General features: G+C 40.7%; 1 long non-coding RNA gene across 1 annotated transcript in view; it reads right to left on the reverse strand.

The window, feature by feature from the left end:
* Positions 1-366: 366 nt before the first annotated feature.
* The window catches only part of LOC119658501, a 43,187-nt gene continuing 30,420 nt past the window's right edge, over positions 367-13,133 (reverse strand). Inside the window, exon 2 of the long non-coding RNA XR_005250238.1 lies at positions 367-416. This is a non-coding gene — a long non-coding RNA (uncharacterized LOC119658501). The remainder of the gene's footprint in view (positions 417-13,133) is intronic.

Raw genomic sequence — 13,133 nt, forward strand, 5'->3', positions numbered from 1 at the left:
GCAATCATTTTTGGGGCAGTCATGGGCGAGAATGCTTGGTTAGCTTAGTATTGTTTGGTATTTCTTTTTGCAGAGAAGGAGGTGAGCGTGAAAATAGTTTATATTTCTTGGAAATTGAGCACACAGGTCGATTTCGAAGAGCAATTGAACCTGTTGGATTCGATAAACGAGACTCCACACTCCATCGCAAATTGTTTCTACTATTTGTATTAGACACATTTTTAACAATGAATGCAAAAAATGGTAACTGGGACACATACTGGATTAATTTATGCCAGTTCTTCATAAGAACATGAAATAGGAAAAAATGTGATAAAATACTTACAGGCAGATGACCCTTACAGGGGTTTGCAGCGGGATTTTTTGGCTATCATTAGGTAGACCAATCACGTTCAAATGTTTGTTGATGAAAAAGCCTGAAATAAGAGAGGATTCACATTATATTATATATTATACGAAGTTTTATCATATGTAAAACAATATATGATATATATATACCTGGTGTACCAGGTTAATCCCAACCTGAGTTGCAAACCCGAAGCTGCATGTGATCAGGCGCCAGTCATGTGTTGCGAATAATGACATGACAAATTTCCATTTCTGCTCATGCCCCTAATCTATCCTTCACTTTCAGGGAGAATAAAGAGGTTTACTCTCCATAATCCAGGAGTGAAGGATTCGACGAACCTATCAGGTGAGTTGACGTTACAATGTATTTCCGCGGCTCCCCTCCAAATACCTTCCCTACCTTTGGAGGTAACCATGGGATACAGTAGCATCGGAGCTCTGCAGCAGGGTTGACTGCTTCCCAATTACTTGTGGGAAGAAATTGGGGCTAACAATATTTTAAATTCTTTTCATGAAGGAAGGAATACGAAAAAAGTACCCAACATGGTTCAGAGTTGCTCACCAACACCAGAGCGGCTCTTCGCCCTTGGATGTTTCGGCGGTTTGCCGTCAACCACCAGGGATGGAAGACTTAGGGGTCGTATGGTTTGACCGAACCAACTCAACGACTTTATCGTCCACGCCTATTACCCTGCCACGGATTTGGAACAGAATCCAGCAGACGTCCAGACGTCGTCAATCAACACCGAATGAAAGTCAAAAATAATCGAGATACCCTATCACTAGGCAACACATTTTCCAAGAAGTTTCACTTGAGTTCGATGTAGAGTCTTTAACAAACCGGACTGAACACAGGGGCAGCTCGAATACTCTACCTATAAGACATTCCATGAACTCAATAGTCAAGAGAAGCTTAGTAACCGGGGATGAGCAACCCAATTTATAATAAGGCTTTGACCCCATTCGAGATCGCATTCACAGAATATGCTGAGATTTTCAAATGCGCTAGGGCAAAACTCCCAAAACTAAAGTTTAATTCGGCAACTATAATATTAACATTACTATTGCCGTTGACAGAATTTTGGCTAACCGTTTGGCTAGCGATATTGCTGCCACAGAGGTTCATAGCCCAGTCCATGTTGTGACTGCCATGGTTATTCGTCTTCGCAATCAACACCTTTGAGCGAATAATAAAGGCACGCGTAAGAGGACTTTTCTGTTCTGGATATTTCAACTCAACAAAAAAGTGGAAAAAACTAAGAAAGGAAATTGACCGGGTCCCGCAAGCACTTCTTTGAAACCAATCACCAAGATTGCACAGGTGCAATGCCAGTATCAGTGAAAACCACCATCTCTCCAATGGTATGCCAATCGAAGAAATCTTCGAAGTACTGAAGCAGAAACTTGTTGTACCCTCCTATCGCATCCATAGATATCAAACCAGATAGTGGATTTTATAAAAATCTCACTAACTCAAGTCGTGAAAGTAACCTCCATCTGGATCAGGCAGAAGACTTCTGGAGAAGTGTTTGGGGCCAACCCAGCCATTGCAAGCAACGTAGCTCCCATTCCTTATGGGTTCATGAAATCGACGCAGAAGCAGCCCTTGAAAAAGCAGGTAATTAGAAGGCGCCAGGAGCTGATAGGATTCACAACTTGTGGCTAAGGCGGTTGAGGAGCTCTCACGAGGTATTGGCAAATGATTTTAATCAGATGATTGCCGATCGGAAAATAATTCCACAATTTATCACCAAGGGGATAATTTTTCTTATTCCCAAGGAACAGAGTATTCCTACCATCTACAAGGTTTTCATTTCAGCTCCCTGCGCAAATTTCACAATACATTTTGATGTTCATAAATTGATAGCTGAGGCGCGAAAAGGATGCGCAAAAGGCTCCCGAGGCTGTAGAAAACAGAATACGGTAGTTGCAAAGCAAACTTTCCACCAAAAATGAAATATCTCGACAGCCATTCATCTAGGATAAACTTGAAGGGGGTTTCCAGTCGATTTCCCCAAAAATATAGCGATATACTGCTATTAACTCAATTTGAGCAGATATTGATATGGAGAGTATTTTGAGGCCTGGAAACCGTACAGAGGCAGCTTCATGATTTTTTGGAGATTTTTCGGTTGTATAGTTTCTGAGAATGAGTCCGTTAAAGCAATCTTCATTTTCGACCCCCGGCTTTTCCAACAAACGTCAAAACTAAAACTGGCATCGAAAAGTACAAATCAAGACCTTTCATATAATGTCCAACATGACTACATTCGGTGAAAAAAAATTTGCACTGCCGCCCTTTATTTCACAAACGAAACCTTAAACAAGTCGGGAAACCGGAAGCTGGAAGTTTCTGGTATGAAAAGTTTTGTGTATTTCTTTTATAAAGACATTTGAGTGTAAATTTGTCCAATTAGTACGTAAGACGTAATATTCACATATATTATATGAGAATATCCACTTTCGGGCAATATTGACATTCAAAATCTTGAATTTCCAAAGAAGTGACAACTGTGACTTTGTTAGTAATAGTGCGATTTCCACCAAACTTGGTAAGATCAAGCTCTATATTATAGCCTATGTTACTACCTCGTGGTGCTAAGATGAACTTAAGGAGGGTTCAGCAGGTAAGGTATTTCGGAGCCTAGCCACCATATAGTCGCATCCTCTTGATTTTTTTCAGATTTTTCAGTTGGGCAGCTTCTGAGAATGGCCCCGTTCAGTTTCGACCCCTCGAACTCCACGTCTTTCCAACAAATGTCAAAACTAAAACCAGCTCCGGCAAGTACTAACCGAGACCTTTCATATTCATACCCCATATGACTACATTTGGTGAAAAAAAAAATTACACCCCCCTTAAATTCGTCATAGCAAGATGTAACTTAATGTATGCATGAGCGTTCACCAAACCCCCAAACCTTTCCACCAAATTTGGTATCAATCGCCGCTACAGTCTCCGAGAAAAATGCGTGTGAAGGACAGACAGACAGACAGTAAACGAATTTTAATAAGGTTTTATTTTACACAAAACCTTAAAAAGGTGTATACCCTAATCCTAAGGATGAAACCTTAGTAGATCCATTTTCATTCTCACCCCGTGCAATTCGCAAGTAGTCACGATGGTGTCCAAAGCTATACGAAGCGTATCGTATGTGTCACCCGCCAGAGAACAAGACTCAAAAGACGTTTAAAATTCAATGAATAAAGTTATCGATAATTAGCATGGGTGAGCAGTCGTTATATTACAAGAAACATGCCTTAGCTGCCCTGCTGGATTTAGAGGGAGCATTTAACAACGTGAGTAACAAAATCACCAAGGAGGTTCTAACCAGAATAGGATTGGAGAGGTGTCTTGCACAATAAGTAGTATCCAATGGTAATAGCCAAGATAATCCAATCTGACCTGGGACCAAATGTAGAAGAACTTACTCCCACGTTACTGGACGAAGCCGTTAGTCTTTCTTTCTGTATACTTGGGTGCTATGGTCAAAACGAAGAGTCCGTGGCCCAAAAATGACCTATTTTTGTAACCTTGTATAATATTTTTTGTAGAACAACTTCATAAAGTATCATTTATGTTCAAATCTTCAGTACCAAATTCATCTTTTGTTATATTCTTCAATCTACTGATGCTGGCGTCTCGCTACAAATCAGGTTAAATTACATTTTTGTCTCTCGAAAATTGCGTGACTATGTGTAAGAGCGCCTGACGCCTGACGCCAAATAATTGCATTGAGGTGCGAAATAGCCCATGGATTAATTGCAATGGCAATGGATAGGTCGCATCCACTCAGTCTATTAGTTCTTATTGTTAATTTTTCCCCATATTTTTTTTTAATGAGACTGTGCTTCAGTTTCACTATCATCACACAGAATGCTGTTCAAGTGACAAGTTTATAGCAGCGGAGACAAGTACAAGGACGAACAAAGCCCATCCATGACGACTGCGATTCGAACCCGAGTAACGACGAATGGGTCCTTCCGAAACTATAGTTTGCGGAAGAGTTGAAAAGTAATAAAGGCACATCCGAAACGATTAGCACGAAGTGATATATGTATGTTATCACAGTCGCCTTGCAAAAAACTGCAGAAACCTAGTTTGGTGGCTACCCTTGAACTATTCGATAGCGTAAGATCAAACTGATCGATTAAGTCTCTCGAAAGTCCTATAGGATCTCGTGTTTCAAAGAAGCTGACCATCGACCGGACATAGCTCTCCAAAGGTGATTGGCATATTTGTAATATTACCTGTCGAAAATCTTGAAGAAATCGCAAATATCTTTAATTTAAACATCTCGCAAGTGAAGGACCATCGAAAATTTTGAAAAGAGAATCTCCTACTCATGGCCTAAAACTGTAAAATGCAGCTTTAAGGTAAAGCAAGAGCTTTGTCTACAGATGATGGAAGATGATGTCTTTCAAGCTGCGAATCCACTGAAACAATACATCCTTGATCCCGAGTATCCTCATACCATTGTAGAAACTAATAAACTACCAATAAATACTCGTGGTAACATCAACTCCATAAGATATTTAAGGGATTTAACAAAAAGGAAGGCACATAAGGATTCCATTTTAAGCAACCTCGGAAAAAGATTAGAACAAAGTAGGAAGAAAATAATACGATTTTTGATCCCAATCGAAAGAGCTTTAATTAACCAAATAAAAATTGCCTGAAATAACACATACTGTCTGGAGTGCATCCCAGTAAACAAGACTTGAATACAGAACATAAAAAGATACTAGAACTTTCCTAATACTTATTGGCTTGGCAATCAGGAACATGGATAGTATCCGAGAAGTTATAGAACCTTTCTCAAAAGTGCCCATGCAAAATATACCTCATCCGAAACTTAGTCTCTTTCCAAATAGAATTAACCTAGGTATAAATACGAAACCAGGTTTACCTAATTATTTAGGCTTGAATTTGAGACACAATTCCAATATAACATCCCCAACCATTAAATAAGAATGAATTACCATTAAATATATAAGAAACGCCCCCAATGAAAAACTTCTTAGAACTCTCATAGTTTCAGTCCAAAGTAGCTCAACTCCTTTACCTTAATACGCTAACCTCTTGGGTACACAACAATCTCCCTTTGCCACCTCCTTGCCGCCCTTCAACTCCCACTACCGAAATGGGGTGAATTGGCTGACTGGCAATGTCGCGAATTCCAATTTCGAAGACTTAATTGCTCTAAAGCCGCGACCATGCATCTTGGAAGGCTCGTCCACGAAAGGTTGAGAAAATTGAATGGGGTTGAACCCATTAGATCTGTCTCTGTAACTTCACCTCCAGGTTAGCTTACGAAGATGTGCCAAGCGAGGGATGATGGTGGAGCGCAAATATTTACAAAGATACCAGATAAATGAAATTTCAGTTGAACGGGGTATGAAGGAATGACATATTTCTTCTGATGCCATGACGGCTACGGCTAAGTGTGGCGAAGTGTTGAGTTGATATATTGACTTAATTTTGTTAAAGGTGATGAACTGCGGTGAATTGTAACATGAGAAATGGTATTCAGGCGATGTGCATTTGCGGGAGAAATCTTTGCTGATTTGAAAATGGGTTGGTGTTTATGGGAGTAGCTTGAACGTTGGAGCGAAATTAAACATAACTTTCTTCCTAAAAATTCAACGTGTCAGTAAAGAACCATCATTCATTTCATTGGACTTTTCGTGAGTCTGCTTCTATACGAGTAGTTGATTTAAATTTCCATAAAGACGGAAAGGAAATCATTCCATAACTTCCTGCTTTCACGGAGTTCTTTCAATACAAAAAGCAAAATTGTTACTATATCACGGACTTCTGATGAATCCTCGATAACGTTGCAGTAAAACTAGAGACATTAATGAATCTTTGTCGTTTTGTTATCGTGGTAATGCGATAATTAAGTTTGCTGTACAAAGAGTCGTTAGATTTAGGCTCATCAAAGCGCCGCACGTGGGCCTAATTTTAAATTAGTAGAATTCGAGCGCCACACCCATTAAAAGTTTGGCAATTGTTCACACCATTTCCAATAAGACTAACTTTTAGTGATTCCTGGGAAGTACTTACAGAGTCTTCAATTCGGTATTCAATTCTACCAGTTACCACCTAGGAACATTAAGGGCAGATAGCCCTAGGAACAACCTCTAACAGACATTCAAATGTCTGTACTTCTGTACTAAAAACATAACCATGTAAACAATATTCACGTTGAGTATCTACTAGATCTGATGGCTGAAAAATAAGTTCTCGCCCGACACTATAGTATCAATCCTGAAAATGACTATTAAATTAAATGAAACATTTGTAGACGTAGAAATCTCCGCGATTGATTTTTCCGAAGGATACTACCGAAAGTAACCATTAAAGAATGAAACGCTTCTAGATAGTGGAGGACATGATCAATAAGTTTTGTTTCTTCTTCTTCTCGTTCAATTCCATGACAGGCCAAATCGGCCCTCGGCATCCAGGACTCTATCCATCTCAATCTCTCGAGCGCCTTCTTCAGTTGGAAAATTTCAGCAGCTTTTTACTGGCCTCGTCCACCAAGCCCTCCCAATTTTTGCGGGGCTTTCCCACAGGGCGGCGTCCTTCAGGTGTGCCTTTGAATACCCTGTTAGGTATTCACTTGTCGTCCATCCGTTCCACATGACCGGCCCACTGCAATTTTCAAAGCTTTACCGCCACCGATGGTGCTGGGTCGTCATAGAGGTTAGCTCATGGTTGTATCTAATTCATCAGTCAGCACCATCTTTTACCGGTCCCAGTATTCGACATACTTTACGTTCGAGTGTGTCGATGGACTTCTCTAACGCCTGCGTTATAATCCAAGTTTTACAGCCGTTTTGTTTTCTTTCCATTATTTTTTAAGCCGACTCCTTGCACTGCTACAATTAGTTGTAGAAATACTTGCTGGGGGTCTGGAATAGGACGTGGCATGTTGTTCATGTCGTCAGCGAATCCCACTATTTGCTCCCGCGGCACCTACCTCCTGGATTCCGATAATATTTTCAAGAGCTAGGTTAAAAAGAATGAGGTTAGTCCATCTCCTTGCTTTAATCGGCAGTTCGTTTCGACGCGTCAGCTCGTCAAACACCTTTATATGGGATTCAGTCTTAGCCATCGTCAGTTCGGTCATTCGTACCAATTTTTCTGGTTGGCGAAGCCTGCGCGTTTGATGCTGTCATACGCTTGAAGAAAGTCGACGAATAGCTAATGCACGTCGATATTAAATTCATAGCACTTTTGCAATAGTTGTTTGACCGTGGAAATTTGGTCCATCGTGAATCGTCCTTTTCGAAAGCCACATTGGCATTCGTCTGCATATGCCTCTAACCTAGCTTGGATGATTTGCGTCAGCATCTTGTAGGACGTACACAACAATGAAATGCCTCTGTAATTGTCACAGGTAAGTTTGTCTCCTTTTTTATGTATAGGACAAATTACGCTCTTGCGCCAGTCGTCAGGAAATTTTTCATTTGTCCAAATTTTTAAAATAAACTTATGGCGGAGATTATCCAGGCAATTTCCTCCGCTCTGTAATAGTTCAGCTGGTATAGCATCGAATCCCGGGGCCTTGTTCAGTTCTTGGTCGCCCAGGCGCTGCTTTCATCTCTTCATTAGAAGGAGGTTCGACTGGTGGATTGTTTATAACTTCCGGCTTCGTCAAAGCTGCACTTCTCGCTGGCGCTCCCACTGGATTGACCAGCCTCTTAAAATATTCCATCCATCCTTTCTTACCCAGGATGTTTCCTTGGTCACCCGTACAGAGGCTTGTCTGCGGCCCGAACGAAATTTTTCACCGCGCCATATGCAGCTCATACATTTACATTTTTCTTGTCATTGTGAAGTTTTAATATTCATTGATTGTTGTATTTTCGCTGTTTTTTTCCTGTCCGACCAGTTCGCTAGTCACCTAAGCTAGTCATAAGTTTCTTGTTTTCCCTTGTGGGTCGTCGGTAAGCTTTGTTCTTTTTATTGATTGCATCACGATATTCCTCGTCGAACCAATCATTACGGGTGCATTTGGTGTGGAAGCGTATTATCTTTTCTGCGGATATTTTTGTTCTACCTTTTAGGTTTGACCATGTTTCTTCGACGTCGAATTCGGCTAGCTATTGAAGTAGTTGAATAGCTCTGTAAGGCATGCGGCCATTATACGCCTGTCTCTAAAATTATCAAAGTCGAATTTCTGAGGCCTACCCTGCTTCACGTGCTATGTTTCCGTTAGCCTACATTGAAACTTCGTCCTTACTAACATGTGGTCAGAATTGACCTTATATTCGTATTGTTAGTTGCAGCCCGTTTTTCAAGAAGAACATGGTCAATTTTATTGAATGTGCGACCATCTCCTCGCGATTTGAGGAGCAGGCAGAGCTTACCGTCATGTTTTTACTGCTAGCGAAAACAATAAGACGCTGCCCTTGACATTCGTGTCTTCATGGAGGCCGTGTCCAACCTGGGCGTTGAAAACCCCTAACACTACTTTTATGTCATTAGAAGGCAGTGCGTCATCTACTCGTTCCAGGGTATTGTAGAACTCGTCCATGACCGCGTCGTGTTTTTTGTTCCGTCGACGCGTGGCAGTTCACTAAACATACGTTGTTTTGATACGATCTTTCTTTGAATCTGTTGTCCACTATAAATGCCACCCAAATTCTCTGCTTCCCGATTCTTTCACGCTTGTGAATACTGTGTGCGAACATATGTCGTCAACCTTGCATCCGAACGATTGCGTTTCTTGAATCGCCAGAATATTGATGTCGTATCCTGAAGCTTCTTTGAAAAGTTCTCGAAGAGCTCCGATTCCAAGTTCCAAAAGAGTAATAAACTATATTCCGTTGCTGAAGTCGTTGCCTTTGAATCCGTCCGATGCGAAGCTGTTGTCCTAGTTATGCGGCAAAAGGGCCGTCATTGACGTTGTCCAGCAGGCACCGGGTTCCCAAAAGTAAATTGAGTAAATAGCATCCAATGTGGGCCAATAAAACGATAAGATTTAAGAAAATGGAACTCTAGTTAGAGATTGAAGTTTGAAGCCGAAATGGTAAATAGCCGTCTTTAGGTTGCCGGATAGAAATTTCAATTCATCTAGTTAGAACTTCACTTACATCCATTTCATCTTCAAATTTATTTATTATTTATTTATTGGTTGGTTCATAGACCTTATGAAGTTTTTTGAGCGGATATCGCCACCCCATAGACCTTATGAAGTTATTTGAGCAGGCATAGGTGCAACTATTTCTGGGAAAAAGGCTTTTAACAGTCAAATAGAAGACTTAACAAAACTTGGTGCCATTAGTAAGCACCTGCAAAACATTAGTGTCGAAAATCAAAAGTAAACGGTCTTCATCGATTCCTCCCCTAGTCTGCTACACGAAATATTATAGTAACAGAGCGTTTTTCTGCTAACCTTCCCACTTATCAAGTTGGAGCTGGTCGAAGTTTGATGACAAGTATGGAAGAAATACTAGAACTGCAATAAATAGCTGAAAATAAATCACCTGGCTTAGATAGCATTGCCAAAAAAGTTCTCGATAGTGCAGGGAGCATTTCCGACACAATGGAGGAAACGAAGCTAATGCTTATTCTCAAATCAAACAATCTTTTGGTTAAACCTTCGTCTTACAACCCTTCTAATACCAAAAAGTTATTAGAACGGATAATCTGTAAAAGATTACTTCAGATTACCGAAAGTATCTGGTGCATATCATTGCCGACTTCTGAGCCAATAGATTTTTGTGCTGCAATTCAGATGGAAGATCCAAATTATATCAAACAAAAGGGGGTTCACTCTTGTGAACAATTATGTATCGCGGAGTACTGGCGCTTGGTTTCCCGCTGCTGTGAGCACTATTAGTTTGGCAAATGGTATTGGACTGAAAGTTGTTTAACATCGCTTTGAAAAGGTCGAAACTGATGGGAATGTACCTATTTATGGCATTTAGCAGTGTTTGGAGATCCCTGGTTTATCGCTCGCAGAAGATAAGACGGAAGTCACTCTTATTACTGAACAGACGTAAACGTCTATAAAAATATAAGTTAGAACTCAAACCATACATTCCCAGCCTTCACTTTAGTATGTAGGTGGACTGTGCAGCAACGAAAGCATATCACGGGAGTATGGATCACGAGCATGCCACCAAATATAAATGGCCCAAAACCGAACCGTCATCTCTTTATTTCATGAGTAATCAGCTTGATCCTACTATATGCAGCCACAGTGTAGGCAGATGCACTGGAGAAGAAAGTAAGCAGAAAAAAGCTTGGAGCTGCATATCGTCTCAAAGCACCCATTGGAAAATATCCTACAAAGCGGCTTCTATGATAGCAGGGATGATCTCTATGAATATTTTTATGAAAAAAGGGCAAAGTCTTTTCGAACGAGCGTATGTTAGGGGAGAATATTCCCACAATTCGCACGGAGGAAAATTATCATTTAATGGCAGGAGAGGTGAAGTGAGTCTGAAAACAAGTCGGGAAACCGGAAGCTCAGCGCTTCAGGTATGAAAGGTTTTGTGTATTTCCTTTATAAAGAGATTTGAGTGTGCATTTGTCTCATTAGCATGTAGCACGTAAAATATACATATATTATGTGAAAATTTCCACTTTCAAGTAATATTTACATTTATAGTCTTGAATTTGCAGAGAACGACAGTTTTGTCCTAGTATAACTTTGTTATTAATAGTGTGATTTTCACCAAATTTGGCAGGATTATACTCTATGTAGCCTACATTGGTGCAAAATTTCGTGATTCTAGAGTGAACTTAAGGGGGGTTTTCCTGTCAATTACTAAAAATTATACTAATGTATCATACATTTATTAACTTTATTTGAACAGGTATCGGTATGGAGGGTATTTCGGAGCCTAGGCATCATATAGTGGCAGCCTCCTGGTTTTTTTCAGATTTTTCGGTTTGGTAGTTTCTGAGAATGGGTTCGTTAAAGAAATGAACACTTTCAACCCCCCGCACTCCCCCCTTTTTCAACAAATTTCAAAACTAACACCGGCTTCGAAAAGTACTAACCGAGACCTTTAATTTGATACCCCACATGACTATATTTGATGAAAAAAAAATGTTCACTCCCCTTTTGCATGTATGGGGACTCCCCCTTAAATTCAACGTAAACGGATGTAACTCACTATATGCGTGAGCGTTCACAGTTCCCACCTTTCTACCAAATTCAGTGCCAATTGCTATAACCGTCTCCAAGAAAAATGCGTGTGACGGACAGACAGACAGACAGACAGACGGACAGACAGACAGACAGTAAACCGATTTTAATAAGGTTTTGTGTTTACACAAAACCTTAAAAAGAGCAAGATGGATCGAGCGACACAATGGCAAAGTAGATCTGGACCTAACGTGCGTTTAGTGGTTTAGACAGTGGAAAGTCAAACGGAAAAAGGGTCGAACAGGAATGTGAACATAAGTAGGAAAGTACACATTTTTAAAAACTGATTTTTTTTTACCAATCAATAGTGGATTGAGTAGACGAAGTCAGGAATTGGAGGACGCGATTGACGTGCCGAGACTTTTGAAGGCAAAACATTTTAAAGGTCAAACCAGGAAACAAACGGCAAAGCCTCAACGACAACGATTTTTCTCTTGGAACGTGCTGTCTGCAGCCCTTTTCGCGCTTTGGCTTCTTCAACATTTGCCTCCAACTGCCTTAGTGCAGTGACCGCACCTTCCAATTAATTACATCTTATGTCATTTTTCTGTTGTTATTTCCGTTTTTAAGGTTTTAACGAACCAACGAACAACATCAAACCGCACTGGTAAAACAGGAAAAATAAGGATAGGAGAATACAACTTTGAGACCGTTGACAATTTCTCCTATCTAGGGTCGAAAATCACAACCGATAACAGCTACGATAATGAAATCCGCGCACGGTTGTTGTCTGTCAACAGAGCTTTTTTCGGCTTACAAAAACTCTTCCGCTCGGAACCTCTCACCATAGGGTCAAAGCTCTTACTGTACAAGACTATGATCTTGTCAGTCCTCATGTATTCCTCGGAGACTTGGGTTCTTAGCAAGAAAAATTGCAAACTCTTGGCCGCGTTCGGGAGAATAATCCTCCGAAGAATTTTTGGCCCCCTACATGAGGATGGACGATTCCGTAGCCTACACAATGACGAAATCTATGAGCGATACCATGACCGTCCGGTTGTGGATAAAATCCGGCTCAATAGGTTACGGTGGGTGGGTCACTTAATCCGTATGGATGAGGATGACCCCACCCGGAAAGTCTATAAGGGCAATATCTAGGGTAGAAAAAGAAGACGAGGCAGACCCTGCCGAAGATGGAGCGATGGCGTAGGCCAGGACACCAGACAGCTTTTAGGGATATCGAATCGGTGGACCTCGGCGCAAAACCGGGATGTCTGGGGTTCCTTATTAAGGCAGGCCTAGACCGGATACCGGTTGTTGCGCCGTTGATGATGATGATGAAGGTTTTATGTGAAACAAAACCACAATTATTACTTTTTGAAACTGATCCTATATTTGATCTAGGGCGAAAGCTAAGGAAGTGAGGGCTCCTCCCCAAAAAGTGTAACAGGTCTCGTTCTCAGAACCTATCCAACCGAAAAATTTTGAAAAAAAAAAATCACAGTGGTGTATCTAAACGAAATCTAGGCCTCAAAATACATCCCATTCGGATATCTGCACTAATAAAATTAGCAATAGTATATTACCATGTTTTAGAAATTTACTGGAAAGCTCCCCTGTTAAGTTCACCCCAGGAGTACAATTTGACGTCAGCATAGACGATAATGTGGGACATAA

The sequence above is a fragment of the Hermetia illucens genome, chromosome 5 (genome assembly GCF_905115235.1).
Source record: "Hermetia illucens chromosome 5, iHerIll2.2.curated.20191125, whole genome shotgun sequence".
NCBI lineage: Eukaryota > Metazoa > Arthropoda > Insecta > Diptera > Stratiomyidae > Hermetia > Hermetia illucens.